The 22,306-nt window shown below is 45.0% G+C and overlaps 1 protein-coding gene across 2 annotated transcripts in view; it reads left to right on the top strand.

Annotated features, from left to right (window-relative positions):
- The first annotated feature begins 483 nt into the window (after window positions 1-483).
- The window catches only part of IL16 (interleukin 16), a 194,591-nt gene continuing 172,768 nt past the window's right edge, over window positions 484-22,306 (top strand). The window contains exon 1 of one of the 2 annotated variants that reach the window (XM_040342549.1): window positions 484-1,119. The gene's annotated coding sequence lies outside the window, so the exon portion shown is untranslated. The remainder of the gene's footprint in view (window positions 1,120-22,306) is intronic. The other variant, XM_040342550.1, reaches the window with a different exon arrangement.

Below are 22,306 nucleotides of genomic sequence, written 5' to 3' on the forward strand. Positions count from 1 at the left end.
GTGGGGGCATTAGATTGGCCCAGGGGGTGGTTGTGTCAGTTTCATTCCGGGACACTGTTTTGTCCTGGAATAAATGTGCCCGGGACAGACCTGCAAAATGCGGTACTGTCCTGGGCAATCCGGGACATGTAGTCACCCTAATGACCACGCAATTGTCATTTAAACAGCGACAGCGCAGAAAGCTAAACATTGGCCTGGGCAGGAAGGGGGTGTATGTGCCTGGTATTGAAGTGGTTAAAGCTCTATGGCTCTATATTAACTTTGTAAAGGAATCTTGTATTCTCTATGACTCTTATTTGTCAGTCATCCACTTTACAGCTCGCGCTCTGCTTTCTGTTTTTATGATGGATAGTAAAACCTGCTGTCCCCGTCATGTCATTTCGATGTTTTATTTTCCTTCCATACGCAGTCACTACAGACATTATTCACCCTCCAGCAGCCTGGAAACACTTTATGAAAGGCGTTTTCTTCCTGGTAAGTGAGCAGAGAAGTTCTTTTTTTCTCTTCTTGACATAAGGCCTTAAATGATTCATTTTAATTTCAGTCATGAAGTGTAGGTAATGTTTAGCACCGCTAAACTATATAAACAAAAAAGGGAGCCAGCTAACAGAACACCCTGAACAACCCGAAGAAAGAAAGTGGAGCTGAGGGCAGCAGCCATGATTTAACTCTTTCACCGCCGGCGGCACGAGGTGTGCGTAGCCCGCCACTAATTTGCCGTTGACTTGCAGCAATCTGGTTTTTCGGTCTGGCTGGCCCCGGCTTGGCAAAGGAAAAGTCTGAGGTTCCTCGTTTGTTGCCTTGCGGTGCGGGAGAAAAAAAGGTTAAGCCTAAAGTGGTTTCATTCAGTGAAATAGCATCTCTTTTATGCACATCTGTCTCACTGGGCGGTATTTAAAATGCGTAGACTCAGGCAATTATGATTTACTGGCAAGCCACTCAGTCACTGCAGAGCGAGAGCAGAGGGAGGAAAGAAAAAAAAAACGTTGTATGAAAGTCTTGCAGAGGAGGGAAATCCACACAGGACCAGCCGTCAGGAGCATGGACCGGCCGCTCAATCAGGAGCCTCACTTCGCATTAATGGATCTGTAAAGAAGATATTCACTATTCTTGGCAATGGTAAGTCATATGCTTTTTTTTTTTCTTCTTTTCAACAAAACTTTTAGTGACTTGTAAAGTGAAAAACTTGGCCAGATGTTTTTGATTTAACAGTAGCGCAGCTTGTCCTGGGTTATTTTTAATTAAGACTAACGAAAGAAAGAGCTCTTTTATGTAAGTGCAGAAACGTAGGCATGGTAGTAGAGATTTAGCATAGGGCTAGGGGGATCTGGCCGTGACTTAGCATTGCATAACGTGTGTTTAGACATTTGGTGGCTTTGTAAAGGAAAATGCTTTGACAATTACGTTAAAGTTTGTTTTGAACAGTTTATAGTACATAGAAACATTGGGGGTTATTAATTAAAGGCAAATCCACTTTGCACTACAAGTGCAAACTACAAGTGCAAACTACAAGTGCAAAGTGCACATGAAATGGCACTGAAAGTACACTTGGAAGTGCAGTCGCTGTAAATCTGAGGGGTAGATCTGAAATGAGGGGAAGCTCTGCTGATTTTATCATCCAATCATATGCAAGCTAAAATGCTGTTTTTTATTTTGCTTGCATGTCCCCCTCAGATCTACAGCAACTGCACTTCCAAGTGCACTTTTAACTGGATTCAGGTAGATGGGCGCATCTTTCAGGCGGCGTAGCGTATCGTATTTACGCTACGCCGCCTTAAGTCAGAGAGGCAAGAGCTGTATTAACAAAGCACTTGCCTTCTAAGTAACGGCGGTGTAGCGTAAATGGGGCAGGCGTAAGCGCGTCTAATTCAAATGAGGATGAGGGGGGTGTGTTTTATGTAAATGATTGGTGACCCGACATGATTGACGTTTTTTACGAACGGCGCATGCGCCATCCGTGTACATATCCCAGTGTGCATTGCTCCAAAGTATGCCGCAAGGACGTATTGGTTTCGACGTGAACGTAAATTACGTCTAGCCCCATTCACGGACGACTTACGCAAACGACGTAAAGTTTTCAAATTTCGACGCGGGAACGACGGCCATACTTAACATTGGCTAGGCCACCTAGGGGGCAGCTTTATCTTTACGCCGGCGTGCCTCTTACGGAAATGGCGTATCTTTACTGCGACGGGCGCATTTACGTTCGTGAATCAGCGTATCTAGTCATTTGCATATTCTACACCGAACTCAACGGAAGCGCCACCTAGCGGCCAGCGTAAATATGCACCCTAAGATACGACGGCGTAGGAGACTTACGCCGCTCGTATCTTAGCCTAATTTAAGCATATCTGGTTTCCAGAATACGCTAAAATTTACGACTGCGTAGATTCAGAGTTACGACGGCGTATCTACTGATACGCCGGCGTAACCCTACGTGAATCTAGCTATTTCAGTGCAATTTCAAGTGCACTTTGCACTTGTGGTGCAAAGTGGATTTGCTTTTCGTAAATAACCCCCAATGATCGGACTTGTAATAAGAAAAGAAGAAATTGTCAAAGATCAAGATCATCATCTTTATTATTGTCAATATCATATTTAACGCTAATGCCGCGTACACACGACCGTTTTCCGGGTTCTAAAAAATGACGTTTTTGAGGGTCTAGAAAAAACAACGTTTTTTTCAACCCAATCATTAAAACGGCCTTGTCTGCTGACCAACTTCAGCACCCAAATTATTAAAAGAGAGTGATTACGCAAAGTTGGTCAGCCCCTCATGAACTAGCCATCCCCTGCCTTCTTCCGCTGTTTACACCTACATAGAATTCGATAGGAGACATACACACGATTACCGTTGGAAGCGCAGATAATCATTAAACTAGTCATTAACTTTGCTTGCATCCCATAACTTGTTAAGTATGTCGACAAATGCTATGCTTTTTTCTATACTCCTGTTTACATGCTGGTTCTGTTTATCAATGCTGTAAAACCTACTGTTTTATTTCAGACTCCTTGTCCAAATGTAATGTAAGCATTACTCTGTTCACCAATAAAATTTATTATGAAAAAAAAAAAAAAAAAAAGAAATAAAAAAAAACGGCCTTGTCTACACACGATCGTGAAAAAAAAAAGCTCAATGACGGACAACACGTACGACGGCACTATAAAGGGGAAGTTCCAATGCGAATGACGCCACCCTTTGGGCTGCTTTAGCTGATTTTGTGCTTTGCGGTTTTCAGTCTGCTACTGCGTGATGAATGTGCTTACTCCATTACGAACGGTAGTTTTACCAGAACGAGCGCTCCCGTCTCATAACTTGCTTCTGAGCATGCGCGTTTTTTTCACATCGTTACAGTCCACACACGATAATTTTTAACAACCTTAACCACTTAAGCCCCGGACCAAAATGCTGCCTAAAGACCCAAGGGGTTTTTACAGTTCGGGACTGCGTCGCTTTAACAGACAATTGCGCGGTCGTGCGACGTGGCTCCCAAACAAAATTGGCGTCTTTTTTTCCCCACAAATAGAGCTTTCTTTTGGTGGTATTTGATCACCTCTGCGGTTTTTATTTTTTGCGCTATAAACAAAAATAGAGCGACAATTTTGAAAAAAATGCAATATTTTTTACTTTTTGCTATAATAAATATCCCCCAAAAACATATATAACATTTTTTTTCCTCAGTTTAGGCCGATACGTATTCTTCTACCTATTTTTAGTAAAAAAAATCGCAATAATCGTTTATCGGTTGGTTTGCGCAAAATTTATAGTGTTTACAAAATAGGGGATATTTTTTATTTATTTATTTTTTTACTACTAATGGCGGCGATCAGCGATTTTTTTCGTGACTGCGACATTATGGCGGACACTTCGGACAATTTTGACACATTTTTGGGACAATTGTCATTTTCACAGCAAAAAATGCATTTAAATTGCATTGTTTATTGTGAAAATGACAGTTGCAGTTTGGGAGTTAAACACAGGGGGCGCTGTAACATTTAGGGATCACTGTGTATGTGTTTACTAGTGTAGGGGGGTGTGGCTGTAGGAATGACGTCATCGATCGTGTCTTCCCTATAAATAGGATGACGCGATCGATGCGCCGACACAGTGAAGCACGGGGAAGCCGTGTTTACACACGGCTCTCCCCGTTCTTCAGCTCCGGGGAGCGATCGCGACGGAGCGGCTATAAACGAATAGCCGCGCCGTCGTCCCGAGTCGCTCCTGAAGCCACGGGGACCGCCGCATGTACCGGGGGTGGGGTCCCGATCGGACCCCCGACCCACGTCAAGCAGGGCACGTATATATACGTTGATGTGCCTGCCTGTGCCATTCTGCTGACGTATATGTACATGAGGCGGTCCTTAAGTGGTTAAAAACGTCAATGTTAAAAACGCAGAGAAAAAATAGAGCACGTTCGAAATTTTTAATGGCCATTTTCTAGATCGTGAAAAATGCTCTGGAGCCCCCACACGATTATTTTTAATGACATAAAAAAAACGCGCAATTTTTTAGAACCCGAAAAACGGTCGTGTGTACGCGGCATAAGTCTTTCGATTAAAACGACCGCTATAATGTATTTCTAACATACAAGTGAACGGAATACATGTTAATGATCCTGGAAATATAGATTAGTGTAATGTTACTCACATGAGGAAAATACAGGACGTCTCATTCATCAACTTGTCTGTAGTTATAACTTTCTGTGTTGCTCATGATTAACCACTTCCCGCCCGGCCTATGGCCGATTTACGTCCGGGAAGTGGTTATGAAATCCTGACAGGACGTTCTAGAACGTCCTGCAGGATTTCATGCCGCGCGCGCCCGTGGGGGCGCGCATCGCGGCGATCGGTGATGCGGGGTGTCAGTCTGACACCCTGCATCTCCGATCTCGGTAAAGAGCCTCCGGCGGAGACTCTTTACCACGTGATCAGCCGTGTCCAACCACGGCTGATCACGATGTAAACAGGAAGAGCCGTCGATGGCTCTTCCTCACTCGCGTCTGACAGACGCGAGTAGAGGATAGCCGATCGGCGGCTCTCCTGACAGGGGGGGTTAGCGCTGATTGTTTATCAGCGCAGCCCCCCCTCGGATCGCCACACTGGACCACCAGGGATGCCCACCCTGGAGCACCAGGGTGGGCAAAAAAAAAAAAATGACAGAAAAAAAAAAAGATGCCAGTCAGTGCCCACAAATGGGCACTGACTGGCAACCTGGCAAAAATCAGTGCTGCCACCCCAGTGTCCATCAGCGCCACCCCAGTGTCCATCAGCGCCACCCCAGTGTCCATCAGTGCCACCCCAGTGTCCATCAGTGCCAACCCACAGTGCCCACCTATCAGTGCCCATCTGTGCCACCCATAAGTATCCATCAGTGCCGCCCATGAGTGCCCATCTGTGCCGCCTATGAGTGCCCAGTGCCGCCCATGAGTGCCCATCAGTGCCGCCTATGTGTGCCCATCAGTGCCGCCTATGTGTGCCCATCAGTGCCGCCTATGTGTGCCCATCAGTGCCGCCTATGTGTGCCCATCAGTGCCGCCTATGTGTGCCCATCAGTGTCGCATACCAGCGCCGCCAATCAGTGCCACCTCATCTGTGCCCGTCAGTACTACCTCATCGATGTCCATCAGTGCCATCTCATCGGTGCCCATTAGTGCCGCCATATCAGTGCCCGTAATTGAAAAAGAAAACTTATTTACAAAAAAATTAACAGAAAAAAATAAAAACGTAATTTTTTTTCCAAATTTTCAGCCTTTTTTTAGTTGTTGCGCAAAAAAAAAAATCGCAGAGGTGATCAAATACCACCAAAAGAAAGCTCTATTTGTGGGGAAAAAAGGACGCCAATTTTGTTTGGGTACAGTGTAGCATGACCGCGCAATTGCCATTCAAAGTGCGACAGTGCTGAAAGCTGAAAATTGGCTTGGGCGGGAAGCTGCGTAAGTACCTGGTATGGAAGTGGTTAAAGGGGTTGTAAAGGTTCGTGTTTTTTCACCTTAATGCATCCTATGCATTAAGGTGAAAAAACACCTGGCAATCGCCGCGCCCCCAGCCCCCCCCCCCCAGTTCACCTGCTCGGCGTGTCCTCTTCTCCACAAAGTCCTGGCGTTGATTGGATAGATTGATAGCAGTGCAGCCATTGGCTGCCACTGCTGTCAATCAAATTCAATGACGCGGACGCTGGGGGGCGGGGCCGAGTCATACACTGGGCGTCCATAGACGCCCAGTGTATGACTCGGGAGTGCGCCCCCAAGGTAACCTCCCTCGGGAGAGCTCTTCTCCAAGAGAGCCACCGAGGGACCCCAGAAGAGGATGTTTGGGGCCACTCTTTGTAAAACGAACTGCACAGTAGAGGTAAGTATGACATGTTTGTTATTTTAAAAACATAAAAAAGGAACTGTTAGTGTCCCTTTAATGTAGAATACCGTATCAATCTATGCTTTTTTATTTTTAAACAGTTGGAATATCATTAGATGTTATGGTCAGGGCTGGAATAAAGTGTAGGTTACCCAAAATATAAAAAAAAAATTCTATGTGTGTTTACATATGAAAAATGCTTTCTTTATTTTCCTTGCATGTTATTGGGTATTCTTTGCGGAGTGAAACTTTAATTTATTTACTAAGCTCTAGAACAGTGATGGCGAACCTTGACACCCCAGATGTTTTGGAACTACATTTCCCATGATGCTCTGCAGTGTAGTTGAGCATCATGGGAAATGTAGTTCCAAAACATCTGTGGTGCCAGGGTTCGCCATCACTGCTCTAGAGCAACTGCACTTGCAAAGTGCACAGTCTATCTGCCTTTAGTAAATTCACCCCCCTTGTGTGTAAACAGTGGGCCAGATCCACGTAGCGGATCGCATTTTTCTTCCGGCGTAGCGTATCCTAGTAACGCTACGCCGCCGCAACTTTGAGAGGCAAATGCTGTATTCACAAAGCATTTGCCTCTAAAGTTACGGCGGCGTAGCGTAATTCTCCCGGCGTAAGGGCGCGGAATTCAAATCTATGTGATGGGGCGTGTTTTATGTAAATATGTCGTGACCCAACGTAAATGACGTTTTTTAACGGCGGGGGGTATCCCAGTGCGCATGCTCGAAAATAAACCGGAACAAGCCAATGTTTTCGACGATGACGTGATTCTACGCAAATCCCTATTCGCGAACGACTTACGCAAACGACGTAACATTTTCAAAATTCGACGCGGGAACAACAGCCAATACCTAACATTAAGTATGCCTCATATAGCAGGGGTAACTATACGACAAAAAAAGCCTTACGGAAACGACGTAAATAAATGCGCCGGCCGGACGTACGTTCGTGGATCGCCGTAACTACCTCATTTTCATACTCGACGCGGAATTCGACGGAAACGCCACCTAGCGGCCAACGGAAAAATGCACCTACGATCCGACGGCGTACTAAGACATACGCCAGTCGGATCGAGCCCGCATTCTGTCGTATCTTGTTTTGTGGATACAAAACAGAGATACGACGCGGGAAATTTGAAATTACGTGGTGTATTAATAGATACGGCGGCGTAATTCGTTTGTGGATCTGGCCCAGTGTCAGCTGTCACACTGACTCTATACACTCTCTCCTGGCCGTGCAGGCACACTGCAGCCCCATATAAGTTTATAGGGCTTTGATGCACCTGTGTGCCAGGAGAGAGGACTTGGGGTGCAATACAATATATTCTGTAGTAGTTGGATTTCAGTGATGCCGCGTACACGCGATCCGTCAAACCGATGAGAACGGTCTGATGGACCGTTTTCATTGGACCAAACCGATAGAACAAAAACGATTGTTAGTAGGCACGTTCATCGGTTAAAAATCCACACATGCTCAGAATCAAGTCGGCGCATGCTCGGAAGCATTGAACTTCGTTTTTTTCAGCACGTCGTTGTGTTTTACGTCACCGCGTTCTGACACGATCGTTTTTAACCGATGGTGTGTAGGCACGACGGACCATCAGTCAGCTTCATCGGTTAACTGATGAAAATGGTCCATCAGATCGTTCTCATCGGTTTGACCGATCGTGTGTACGCAGCATAAGTGTGTGGAGGGGAGAGATAGGATCAGTTAACTCGGGCAAAAGGGATTATTGTATTTTGTTTTGAAGTGCACTTATGCTTTAGAGCAGGGGTCTCTACATTTTCTAAACAAAGGACCTTATTTTCTGTCCTTCAGAATTCAGGGGGGACTGGATAGTGGGAGTAGAAATGCCCTAGCGTCAGTGGGAGTAAACAATGCCTCTGGCTTAGTTGTTAATGAGAGTAAAAAAAAATACAAGCCTGTGTTCTATCAGAAAGCCGCTACCCATCAGATTCTACAGTTTAGAGACCAATACTTTGGATGCATATTAGCTAGGAGAACAATCTCAGTGGTGCCCCCTTCCCTTAGTGCCCTAAGCATGTGTTTATTTTGCTTAAAGTGTCTGTAAATCGTCACATATACCCAGTGAAGTGACTGGCCTGTGATACACAGAGATGAATCAAATCCTTCTACATTAGTTGTACCTGTCTCTCTGCAGCCATTTCTTCTCTACATCCGTTTAACCTCCCTGGCGGTATGATTATGTCAGGTTTTTGACGCTGAAAGCGGTACAATTGTTTTGCATGGAAATTTGGCATTTTATATTGTAGACCTGTAATTCTTAGAAAAAACTTGCTTAAATCTGTCCAAACCAGAGTCTAGTAGACATCCCGGGTATGATAAAGTTTGAAACACAAAATCATAAATTATAATATAATAAATAACTATAAATAATTATAACAAATAATCAATAATGTAATCAAATCAAAAACACTGAAATTTGCTCAGTTGCAGAATTGTTGCTGTCATTACTTTTATTATTTGATGACGAATTTCCCCACAAATCGCTATCGCACAATTCTGCAAGTGATTCTAATTTATTATCGCTGTTTTCTAACTGGTCTAAAACCACTTTTTAAATAAACGGACACTTTTTGGTTGCTATGGACAATCTCCAGTTTTCAGGCAGAAAAAACTGTACAGTATTTATAATATAAAACTGCATGCAGGACACTGGACAGACCACTAGGGACAAAGGGGATGTGAAATTATTTTATACAGTACTGTACTGTAATCTGTAACATTACAGTATACTGTATGTGTACTGTGTTTTTATTTTTTTAGGAATTTGGCGCCGATCTCCACCCCTGTGCGTTGTAACGTCACAGGGAACGGAGCTCGGCGGCACTCGGGGCGCTGTGTGAATTGAGCGAGGAGACACCACTCGATCACACAGCGGGGAGACATCGCAGGATCCAGGGGACAAGGTAAGTAAACTCTGCCTGGATACTGCGATGCGATCCCGAGTCTGGCTCGGGGATACCGCTAATGCTACTGGATTTCCACCCCGAGCACAGCACAGCACAGAACAGAGCTGAGGCTGTCGATCTGCTGGAGCTCCCTCCCCTGTCACCATTTTTCTCTTGGTGTCAGTAAAAGTTCTTAGAAGTGACTCATGCTGATAGCAAAGAATTGAGAAACTTACACACTATGGCCCAGATTCACGTAGGGCGGCATAACGTTGTGCGGGCATAGCATATCTTATTTACGCTACGCCGCCGCAACTTAGAGAGGCAAGTGCTGTATTCACAAAGCACTTGCGTCCTAAGTTACAGCGGCATAGCGTAAATCGCCCAGCGTAAGCACGCGTATTTCAAAGTAGGCAGGTCGTGGGCGTGTTGTATTTAAATTAAGCTTGACCCATGTAGATGCATGGCCGAACGAACGGCGCATGCGCGCGCATGCTCAGTATCACGTCGTATTTATGCCCAAAGATACGCCGGGTCAATGCCTGTGACGTGAACGTAACCTACGCACAGCCCTTTTTACGTACGACTTATGTAAACGACGTAAAAAGATACGCTTGTTCCGACATGCATACCTTGCATGGGCTGCGCCACCTAGAGACCAGCTTTATCTTTACGCCGGCGTATGTCTTACGTAAACGGCGTAACTAATTGCGACGGGCGTACGTACGTACGTTCGTGAATCGGCGTATCTTGCTCATTTACATATTAGACGGGGAAATCAACGGAAGCGGCCAGCGTAAATATGCACCCACGATACGACGGTGTAGGAGACTTACGCCGCTCGTATCTTGGCAGAATTTATGCGTAACTGATTCTATGAATCAGGCGCATATATACGACGGCGGCCATTCGGACTTACGACGGCGTATCTGGAGATACGCCGTCGTAAGTCTTCGAGAACCTGGGCCTATAGCTTAGTTCATATTTCATATCTGAAATTTGCAACCACTTTAATGGTTGATCCAGCCCTGTTTATGACCTGTACAGGTGTCTGGCATGTATTTGGATAAAGCATAGAAAATGATGATGTCAATTGCGTCACATGACTTGTTCTGAAATTGTCTGTTGGAATTCTGAAATGTTATTGGCCATGGAGTTTATCTGGAAGTAAGGACCAAAGAAAAGGGAACTTTTAGCTAGATTCACAAAGAGTTACGCCGGCGTATCAGTAGATTCGCCGGCGTAACTCGGAATCTAAGCCGTCGTATTTAAGTGTATTCTCAAATTATGAATGAGTTACACTTAAATGTAGCTAAGATACGACGGCCTGCGCCGTCGTATCTTAGCTGTCTAGTTCCGCCGGCCACTAGGGGCGTGAACGCTGATTTACATAAAACACGCCCCCCTGTTCCTCATTTGAATTAGGCGCGCTTACGCCAGCCCATTTACGCTACGCCGCTGTAACTTAGGAGGCAAGTGCTTTGTGAATACAGCACTTGCCTCTCTGACTTACGGCGGCGTAGCGTATATGCGATACGCTACACCGCCTCAAAGTTAAGCCAGTCTTTCTGAATCTGGCTATTTGTCTTTGTTTTAAATCAAGAGTCATGGGATGGAAGGCATTATTGATCAATGAGACAAAAAAGAAAACAACATGATCTAATTCAATGGGGCCACGTCCAAATGAATCATATAAAACATTTTTTGGGAGTAAATATAGAGGACTTTTTGGGCCCCCAAGAAAGATAATTACAGTATAAATATTTTTTTACAAACTTTATTACAAAAACATTAAAAATAATTTAAAAATGTGCAATGGCTGATCATGAAATGTTGGGTCAGAACTGGACGGTCCGGGCCAGATTCAGAGAAGAGATACGACGGCGTATCTCCTGATACGCCGTCGTATCTCTGAGATACGATTGTCGTATCTATGTGACTGATTCATAGAATCAGGTTACGCATAGATAGCCCTAAGATCCGACAGGTCTAACTTGTGTTACACCGTTGGACCTTAGGCTGCAATTCTAGGCCGGCCGCTAGGTGGCGAGGCCATTGCGGTCGGCGTAGAATATGCAAATGACTAGTTACGGCGATTCACGAACGCCCGCGATGCCCGTCGATCTAAATCGTTTCCGTAGCGATACGCGTCGTAAAGTTAAGGCTGCCTCCTAGGTGGTCTAAGCAATGTTAAGTATGGCCGTCGTAACCGCGTTGAAATTTTAAATTTCACGTCGTTTGCGTAAGTCGTCCGTAAATGGCGCTGGATGCCATTTACGTTAACGTCAAACCAATGACGTCCTTGCGACGTCATTTAGCGCAATGCACGTTGGGTAATTTGACGGACAGAGCATGCGCAGTACGCTCAGCACGGGAACGCGCCTAATTTAAATGGTGCCCGCCCCATTTGAATTAGGCGGGCTTGCGCAACGTAATTCTTTCTGAATCTGGCCCCCCATCTCTAACCTAACATTACAAGATCAACCATTGCAAAACAATTTAATTTTATGGTTTCTGTAATAAAGTTTGTAAAAAAATATTTTTACATTATTTTTCCTGTGTCTTTCCTGGGTGCCTAAAAAAAGCCCTCTCTGTTTATTAAAAAAATTCAAAAAATAAAAAATTGCATCATTTATCAAGTCTATCATTTTTCAGTGCAAGATTGAAAGTGAAACAATGTTTAGCTTTATAGCAAAGCAGTTCTAACTCGATATTTTAATAAATAAAGTATGTTGCATATCCCATCCTAGAGATCCCCTTTTTCATTCATGACTGAAAAAACATAGGAGCTTTTAATTGGCCATGAAACATCCATATATCCTCAGCCACCCTCATAGACTACAGTGTTAATGCAGCTAATTTGGAGCTTTGTGCTGTGACTACACCACCATATCACACGCATGGCACTTTGGGTCTCATGTATAAACGGAAAATGTGTTAAAAGGGAGTTCCAGCCAATATTTATGTTTATTAAAAGTCAGCAGCTACAAAAAGTGTAGCTGCTGGCTTTTAATCAACAGACACTTACCTGCTCCAGCGTTCCAGTGACGCGCCGGCCGGGGCTCCGCTCCTCTCCCCCCCTCCCCGGCCGGCGTCTTCATTGTCACTATGGGCACCCGGCCGTGACAGCTTTCGGCTTCACGGCCGGGCACCCACTGCGCATGCACGAGCGGCACTGCGCATGCGCGAGTGGCGCAGCACCGTCCGATTGGACAGGCGCTCGCCTACAGGGAGGGGCTGTGAAAAGGCGATTAAGCTAATCGCCTTTCCAGCCCCTCGGCGGAAGGAGGAAGTGGGACAGGAAGTGCCCTTCTCCTGAAGCCCCCACTCCCCCCCCCCCAAAAATAATTACATGCCAAATGTGGCATGTAAGGGGGTGAGGAGAGGGATAAGCGGAAGTTCCATTTTTGGGTGGAACTCCGCTTTAATTGAAAAAAAATCGACTTTCAGCTTCCAAATGCACATCCGAAAGCCAGAGAATCTAATGAATGAAATTAACCTTTTTTTTTCTAAAAAAAAATACATAAAAAACGATACAGTATCTCACAAAAGTGAGTACACCACTCACATTTTTGTAAATATTTTATTATATCTTTTCATGTGACAACACTGAAGAAATGACACTTTGCTACAATGTAAAGTAGTGAGTGTACAGCTTGTATAACAGTGTAAATTTTCTGTCCCCTCAAAATAACTCAACACACAGCCATTGATGTCTAAACAGCTGGCAACATAAGTGAGTACACCCCTAAGGGAAAATTTCCAAATTGGGCTCAAAGTATCAATGTTTTGTGCAGCCATCCTTTTTTTCCAGCACTGCCCTAACCCTCTTGGGCATGGAGTTCACCAGAGCTTCACAGGTTGCCACTGGAGTCCTCTTCCCCTCCTCCATGATGACATCACAGAGCTGGTGGATGTTAGAGACCTTGCGCTTCTCCACCTTCCGTTTGAGAATGCTCCACAGATGCTCAATAGGGTTTAGGTCTGGAGACATGCTTGGCCAGTCCATCACCTTTACCCTCAGCTTCTTTAGCAAGGCAGTGATCGTCTTGGAAGTGTGTTTGGGGTCGTTATCATGTTGGAATACTGCCCTGCGGCCCAGTCTCCGAAGGGAGGGGATCATGCTCTGCTTCAGTATGTCACAGTACATGTTGGCATTCATGGTTCCCTCAATGAACTGTAGCTCCCCAGTGCACTCATGCAGCCCCAGACCATGACAATCCCACCGCCATGTTTGTTTGTTTGCCATGTTTGACTGTAGGCAAGACACTTTTGTCTTTGTACTCCTCACCTGGTTGCTGCCACACACCTTGATACCATCTGAACCAAATAATTTTATCTTGGTCTCATCAGACCACAGGACATTGTTCCAGTAATCCATGTCCTTAGTCTGCTTGTCTTCATAAAACTGTTTGCAGTCTTTCTTGGAGAAGAGGACGACAGCCATGCAGACCAATTTGATGCAGTGTGTGGCGTATGGTCTGAGCTCTGACAGGCTGACCCACCACCCCTTCAACCTCTGCAGAAATTCTGGCAGCACTCATAGGTCTATTTCCCAAAGACAACCTCTGGATATGATGCTGAGCATGTGCACTCAACTACTTTGGTCGACCATGATGAGGTCTGTTCTGAGTGGAAATTGTCCTCTTAAACCGCTGTGTGGTCTTGGCCACCATGCTGAAGCTCAGTTTCAGGGTCTTAGTAATCTTCTTATAGGAACAAAAGATGATTATGACAGCCGCACTACAATCCAACGTAGCTTTATTGTAAAAATAATGGAAACATGCACTACAAATCACAGCAACAGAACCTAGGACAGCCGACACGTTTCACGCTAGCTTTAGTGTTTACTCATAGCTTATGCTCCAGGCAGGTCTTGTTAGGTTGTATACTATGCTATGAGTAAACACTAAAGCTAGTGTGAAACGCGTCAGCCATCAGCTGTCCTAGGTTCGGTTGCTGTGATTTGTAGTGCCTGTTTCCATTCCTTTCACAATAAAGGTACGTTGGATTGGAGTGCGGCTGTCCTAATCATCTTTTGTTCCTAATTGCCATGTGCATTGCCAGCACCCTCGGTTACTGAGAAGAAGATTACAACCTAACAAGACCTGCCTGGAGCAGCAATTTCTGTCTCTCAATAGTTTTTGGGTTTTTAATCTTCTTATAGCCTAGGCCATCTTTATGTAGAGCAAAAAAAATTTTTTTTTCAGATCCTTAGAGTTCTTTGCCATAAGGTGCCATGTTGAACTTCCAGTAACCAGTATGAGAGAGTGAGAGCGATAACACCAAATTTAATACACCAGTGCTCCCCATTCACACCTGAGACATTGTAACACTAACAAGTCAAATGCCCCCGGGGAGGGAAAATGGCTAATATGGCCCAATTTTGACATTTTCACTTAGGGGTGTACTCACTTTTGTTGCCAGCGGTTTAGACATGCCAGCGGTTTCATGGCTGTGTGTTGAGTTATTTTGAGGGGACAGCAAATTTACACTGTTATACAAGCTGTACACTTACTACTTTACATTGCAGCAAAGTGTAATTTCTTCAGTGTTGTTACATGAAAAGATAATAAAATATTTACAAAAATGTGAGGGGTGTACTTACTTTTGTGAGATACTGTGTATTTCCTAAAATGTATGTAGTGCTACCCCCGCAGGAGGCGCTGATTGTTTTGGGATTTACTCTCTTTGGCTTGGCTCACCCCTATTTAACTGACTCGAACCCTCCCTTGACACATCAGAAGTCTGGAGGGGGGGGGGGGAAGGTATTGTGACCTCTGCTGGGCTGGGGTCACAATAGCAGGCACACAACATGCAGTGATGATATGACAATAGTATTACCTGCTTTATGGATGGTCCCTCCAGACGAGAAAATACACTTCACCCAGTTGATATATTTTAAATCAGAAAGTATAAGTTTACTTCACGTGAACTTAGGAAACAAGTTTAGATTTAAATCGCAAACAAAACAACTGTCGGGTAATGACTCACTATGATTCAGCAAGGGCCCTTGCAGGAATCAGCAATTAGCATGAATGAAAAACATAAACTAAAGAATGGTACCATTCTCTTAAACTAAGGTAAGCAGTCTATGCTCGCGAGCGCCCTCTAGCGGGCAGTCCTGCAGAACAGTTAACTTCCACGTTGCGGCCGGTAGATGCACGTTAAATTTATAATCCACAAGTGGCAATCGGTGAATGAAGTTACACAACGAAGTATCTGGAACAGCAAACGTTGGTGAACTGATCGCTCGTCAGCGTCAGTCACTTCTATAGGACACTTAAACAGTCACGGGGCCTCTAAGTTTCAGCTGGAGGCCAACATGTGTCTCCGGCCTGTGGGGTGGCACTAAGGTGTCTGTCTAAAGGGAGAGTTAGAAGTTGAGCGTGTGCTCTCTCACCCGACAGGCCGATCCGCCTGAGTTCTCCTCAGAAGGCGTGTTGGTGAATCACTGCTCCACAGCACAAGGATCCCGGGCGAGGGTGCTCCACTGTTTCTATTGTCAGCTGGGCTGCCTCTTCGATCCCCAGGAACACGGGCTGGATACTGGAGTCTTGCTTCCTTCTGGATGGCTGGTCTCTCTGTGAATTTAGGCCCAGGCTTCTGGCCTAGCGACCATCCCTACGCGTTTCGTCCTAGAGGGACTTCAACTGGGGCATCAGCCACATGTTTCTTGGAGCCTTACATTTCCATTCAACTTACCCCTTAAGGGGTTCACCATTATCCCCCCACATCTACTCTTGCGAGCAGACAGCTTGGGATAATCAGGACATCTATCCGGGATATCGTGCATCCATGGCCCTCTACTGAAGATCGATTCCATCCTTGATCCAGTCCGAGGAGGCCGAGCAGAGTACGCCCCCGTGAGTGTTCATGCCTCATTGATCTGCTGTCGCTGACAGGCAGATCCGCGCTTTCTGGTAAGCGCAATTTTATTTCATTTGAAAGTGATAACTTGTCTCTCAGGCCTCGTACACACGGCCGAGGAACTCGACGTGCCAAACACATCGAGTTCCTCGGCCAGTTCAGCACTGAAGCCGCCGAGGAGCTCGGCGGGACGAGAGCTCCCATAGAGCAACAAGGAAATAGAGAACATGTTCTCTATTTCCTCGCCGAGCTCCTCGTCGGCTTCCTCGGCCAAAAGTGTACACACGGCCGGGTTTCTCGGCAGAATTCAGCCAGAAACTCGGTCGGAAGCTGAATTCTGCCGAGGAAACTGGTCGTGTGTACGGGGCCTGAGGATCCACGTGGTCATTCTACCATCTATTCATCTCACCAGTTTTGGATGGACTTTCTAGTGTTATATTATTTTATTATTTTTGGTTGTGTTTCATTATAGCACCAGTTTTTTCACTCACTTCACCATTACTTGTTTGTTTTTGGTTTTTCATCACAGTCTTAGCACAGTGATTATTGATTTATTTAACTCTAATCCCTCAAATTCTTTAATGCCATAGCTGAAGAAATAGTGGTTAATTTCCTGCTCAACTTTTGCCTAGGAATATAGAGGGGTTATCATCTTACCTTATAGCAACTGATAAAGTATTGGATAAAACTTTTGTACTGTATTTTCTCCATATATATTTCTGCCATATTTCTTGATAGGGTTGCACCAATATTGGTATCGGTGACGATACTAAGCATTTGCACAAGTATCGGTACTCCTACAAATGCTCCCATACTTGAAACTGATACTTTGTGGCTTGGTTCTTTCATCTGACAGTGGGATTCCCCCCACTGACAGCTGAAGTGTAAAAAAACAATTGTAATTATCAGTTGTTAAGGAGTGGGGCCGCCGCGTCTTTAACAATTACTCATTCAGCTGTCAGCGGGGTTCCCCTGTTCACAGATGAAGTGCAAACTGAAGTCACGGCAACTGGAGCTGTAAAAAAACAAAAAGCAGCCGATGATCATCAATAACATTGCTCAGCCAAAAGATAAGAAGGAACATTGGGGGTTATTTACCAAAGGCAAATCCACTTTGCAATACAAGTGTAAACTACAAGTGCAAAGTGCACCTGAAATTGCACTGAAAGTGCAGTCGCTGTAAATCTGCCACCACCCTGTGATTGGATATTAAGCAGCAGCAACACAGGCTAATGAAGTGACCTCTCTACTCTCGCCCTGCTCTTTGGCATGCTACCTGTTGGCACATATGCATTTAGGATAACCAATTGCCTCTTAGTGCTGCCATTTACGTTTATTAGTTTATTATTGTTAGTAAAACCAAAACTTAGACAGGCTTTTTTAAAAAAAGTATTATTCTGTGTAGTGGAGTTCAGTCCAAAAATGGAAATTCCGCTTTTTGGAATCCTCTCCCCCTCCGGTGTCACATTTGGCACCTTTCAGGGGGGAGGAGGGAGCAGATACCTATGTAATACAGGTATTTTCTCCCACTTCCGGGCATAGATCACTGCAGTGACCTACGCCACGTCTGGCGCCTACTCCGCCCCTCCACTGTCTTCTGGGAGACACACAGATCCCAGAAGACAGCAGGGATGCGCAGTAGGGAACCAGGAAGTGAAGCTGCAAGGCTTTACTTCCTGATTCCCTTACCGAAGATGGCGGAACCTCCACCGAAGGACAAATCGGCTTCGGGACCCGATATCGAGGGCGTCCTGGACAGGTAAGTGTCCATATATTAAAAGTCAGCATCTGCAGTATTGGTAGCTGCTGACTTTTAATATATTTTTTTTCGGCGGAACTTCACTTTAAAGGGGTTGTAAAGGTAAATTTGTTTTTCCCTAAATAGCTTCCTTTACCTTAGTGCAGTCCTCCTTCACTTACCTCATCCTTGGATTTTGCTTTTAAATGTCCTTATTTCTTCTGAGAAATCCTCACTTCCTGTTCTTCTGTCTGTAACTCCACACCGTAATGCAACGCTTTCTCCCTGGTGTGGAGAAAGCCTTTTGAGGGGGCGAGCAGGAGTGTCAGGGCGCTATCTACTTTGCAGATAGAGAAAGGAGCTGTGTGTTAGTGGGCGTCCTGACACTCCTGCTCGCCCCCTCCCCCCTCAAGAGGCTTTCTCCACACCAGGGAGAAAGCCTTGCATTACTGTGTGGAGTTACAGACAGAAGAACAGGAAGTGAGGATTTCTCAGAAGAAATAAGGACATTTAAAAGCAAAATGGAAGGATGAGGTAAGTGAAGGAGGACTGCACTAAGGTAAAGGAAGCTATTTAGGGAAAACATTTTTTACCTTTACAATCCCTTTAATATTAAATAACCTGTTGGGTCAATTACAGTGGTAATATCTGTCTAACAATGGAGTTTACTTTTACTTTGGGAGATTTCCTCCCATTTTGCTTACTGTAAGGCAAACTACCAAGGTTAGAGGTTAAAGTAGAACTATGGGCTGGGCCGGACTTACCATTGGGTTTAACTGGGCTCAAGCCCATGGGCCCCGCCCAATAGGGGGCCCCGCCCGTTTACGTTTAATTTTTTTCAATAATATGCCAGTCATTTAATTTTTAATTTAACCACTTCAGCCCCGGACCATATTGCTCGTCAAAGACCAGGCCACTTTTTGCGATTCGGCACTGTAACTGACAATTGCGCGGTCGTGCGATGTGGCTCCCAAACAAAATTGGCGTCCTTTTTTCCCCACATTCACTAAGTGAAAATCCTCTTGCAAAGTGAGCATGCTTGTAGGCAGGTGCAGTCTATTTTCTCTACTGCAGGTGGCACTTATCCGCAGCAGCAACGCTGGTGGAGGAGGAAATTGAGAGGAACCTAGTTCCTCTATGATCTCTTTGGTCAAAAAGAGGCAGCATCTAATTTGATGCTGGTGTCCCATATGACTTTGGCAGCCATCTTGGGTCAGACAGAGTCTATATAAGACCCTGGCTCCCATGTTTGGTGCATATTTCACATGTGGCTAGAGTAGGGACAGGTCACCCATCTGTCATGGACAGTGCTTAGTGTCAGGCAGAGGTTCCAGATGAATAGGAAAAGTGCAGGGACACACCATACTTCCTGGAAGCCTCCCCACTTGGGTACGGACCAGCCAGGCCAAACTTTTCCCCCCTGCGAGAGACGCTGTCGGCACATCTGAGACATACTGCTACTGCTCATCCCTGTATATTCTGCGAGTGTGCCTGGTTGGGTTGTCTCCCATCAGGATTGCTGTGCATTACTACATTTGTATTTTCTGCAACTGGACTACACTATTTACTGATGCTGCACCATGTATCCCGAGTATCCCAAGTATCTGCCTACTTTATTGGTCAACTTCTCTGTGGGTTACAGAATACCTCCCTCATATGTTATAGAGATGAGATGGGGAAAGGTATTCTGTAGTCCTGTTTTAGGTGGCAATACTGCTCCTCCATAACTACAGTACATTAAATGGGTGTTGTCACATAGGATCACCAAGTGATAGCAAGAAGGTAAAGAGCATGAAAATAATAAAACCAATGCAGCCACCACATGTATCTGTCAGCTGCAATTCAAAAAAAATTGTTCTTGGGTTAGACGCCCTTTAAAACTGCACAAACGTACGATTTTTTCCCCCAAAATTTGATTAAACTAAATATTAACTAATGGAAAATGTAAATTTGTAGTCCTGGTAACTGGCTATATTACTCCAACAATGTTTTACCCACCAACCAATATCAAGCATTAATTTTTGCTATTTTAAACATTTTCAGTTTAAAGAATTACATCAACCCATTTATGATCTGTCTTTTATTAATTGTTCCCTTCGAGTTCTACCATATTGTTTTATTTGGGCAAAGGTCAAGTCTTTCAGCCAGCCTATTCTAAAATGATACTTTTATTCCTTCAGCCATCCTGTTATACTTTTTAAGGAGCCAATATTGTTTGCGTAATCCAAATAAACTGAAGAACATTAGCTTATGAATTAATTCTTGGATGTCTTACATAGAATTTGCTGGTACAGTCAGCCCCATAATAATTGCCTAGCCGTCCAAAGTCAGGATGTTGCCACTATTCCCCACTGTTCTGGCGGGGATGAGGTTGTTTGATGGAATGGATTGTTTGGTTTTCTTTTAACATTAGGTTTCTTGTTTACGCCAAATAGGAGCTGCATAGATCATCCAGGCAATCCTAGGGGACAATAAAATACAGATTAAAAGAGAATTCTTTCCAAAGAAGAAAAACCTTCGGATACAATTTTCGAAAGAAATAATGAACCCTGACAGACAACTTTCCTAGAAGTCGTCTTTTCAGAATTTCTTCCTCTCAGGCCTCGTACACACGACCAGTTTCCTCGGCAGAATCCATCAAGAAACTTGCTGGGAGATATTTTTTTGCCGAGGAAACTGGTCGTGTGTACATTTTCATCGAGGAAACTGTCGAGAAACTCGACGAGCCAAAAAGAGAGCAAGTTCTCTATTTCCTCGACGGGAATGGAGAAACTTGCCTTGTCGAGTTCCTCGACAGCCTAACAAGGAACTCGACGAGGAAAACGATGTGTTCCTCGGTCGTGTGTACGAGGCTTAAGGCCTTGTACACACGATCAGTCTAAACTGATGAAAACGAACTGATGGTCTGATGTGCCTACACACCATCGGTTCAAAAACCGATCGAGTCCAACGCGGTGACGTAAAACACAACGACGTGCTGAAAAAAACGAAGTTCAATGCTTCCAAGCTTGCGTCGACTTGATTCTGAGCATGCGCGGGTTTTGAACCGATGCTTTTGCGTACTAACCATCGGTTTTGACCGATCGGTCAGGCGTCCATCAGTCTGATTTTAAAGCAAGTCCTAAAACTTTGGTCTGAAGGACAAAAGTCCGATGGGGCATACACACGGTAGGTTTGGACTGATGAAACTTAACTTCAGTCCGTTTTCATTCGTTTGGACTGATCAGGCCAGATTCAGATAGGATATCTTTAGATCCGCGTAACCTATCTGATTTACGATCCGCCGCCGCAAGTTTTTGAGGCGAGTGCTTAATTCACAAAGCACTTACCTCAAAACTTGCGGCGGCGTATCGTAAATCCCCGGCGGAATTCAAATTCCGCGGCTAGGGGGAGTGTACTATTCAAATCAGGCGCGTCCCTGCGCCGATCGAACAGCGCATGCGCCGTCCGGATTTTCCCAGTGTGCATTGCTCCAAATGATGTCGCAAGGACGTCATTGGTTTTGACGTTTACGCAAATTACGTCCATCCGTATTCGCGAACGACTTACGCAAACGGCGTAAAAAATTCAAATTTCGTCGCGGGAACGACAGCAATACTTAACATTGGCTGCGCCTCATAGACCCAGGGGTAACTATACGCCGGAAAAAGCCGAACGCAAACGACGTAAAAAAAAAGCGCCGGGCGGTCGTTCGTTTCTGAATTGGCGTAACTCCTCATTTGCATATTGCTTGCGTATACAAACGGAAGCGCCACCTAGAGGACAGCGTGAGATTGCAGCCTAAGATCCGACAGTGTAAGTCACTTACACCTGTCGGATCTTAGGGAGATCTATGCGGAACCTGATTCTATGAATCAGGCGCATGGATCCGACCGACGGAACTCAGAGATACGACGGCGTATCAGGAGATACACCCTCGTATCTCTTTGTGAGTCTGGCCCATCGTGTGTACAAGACCTAAGAATTTCCATAGTGCCTGCATGTGCTTCCCCCTTCCTATCCTCTCCAATGTAGTTCTGGTGTCATAGTACTATAGAATGTTGATCTATTGAAGGTACTTTGTGCGTTCAGGACAGAAATGTGCAGAATTTCCCCTTAATTTTCTTTATTGTTACTATCCTTAAGTGCGTATATGGCAAATACAAGGTTCGTAGGCCAAATCTGGCCCTCACTTTGCAGCCTGAACATGGCTCTCACCTTGTGCTCCCGCTCCCCGCTGTCACTTGTAAACACAGAAGCCTTCTGTACTTACAAGAGACAGCTGTGCTCTCAGCAGCTTTTGGAACTAATGGAACTAACAGGTACCCATGGCGAGGCACGGCAGGGACGAATCTCCACGTTCTCCCTGCACAGAGATGCAGAGCTGACTATGCATGGAGTTACTAGAGCCGGGCCATATAGGAGAGAGAGAGAGAGATGTGAG

The sequence above is a fragment of the Rana temporaria genome, chromosome 3 (assembly GCF_905171775.1).
Source record: "Rana temporaria chromosome 3, aRanTem1.1, whole genome shotgun sequence".
Taxonomy (NCBI): Eukaryota; Metazoa; Chordata; class Amphibia; order Anura; family Ranidae; genus Rana; species Rana temporaria.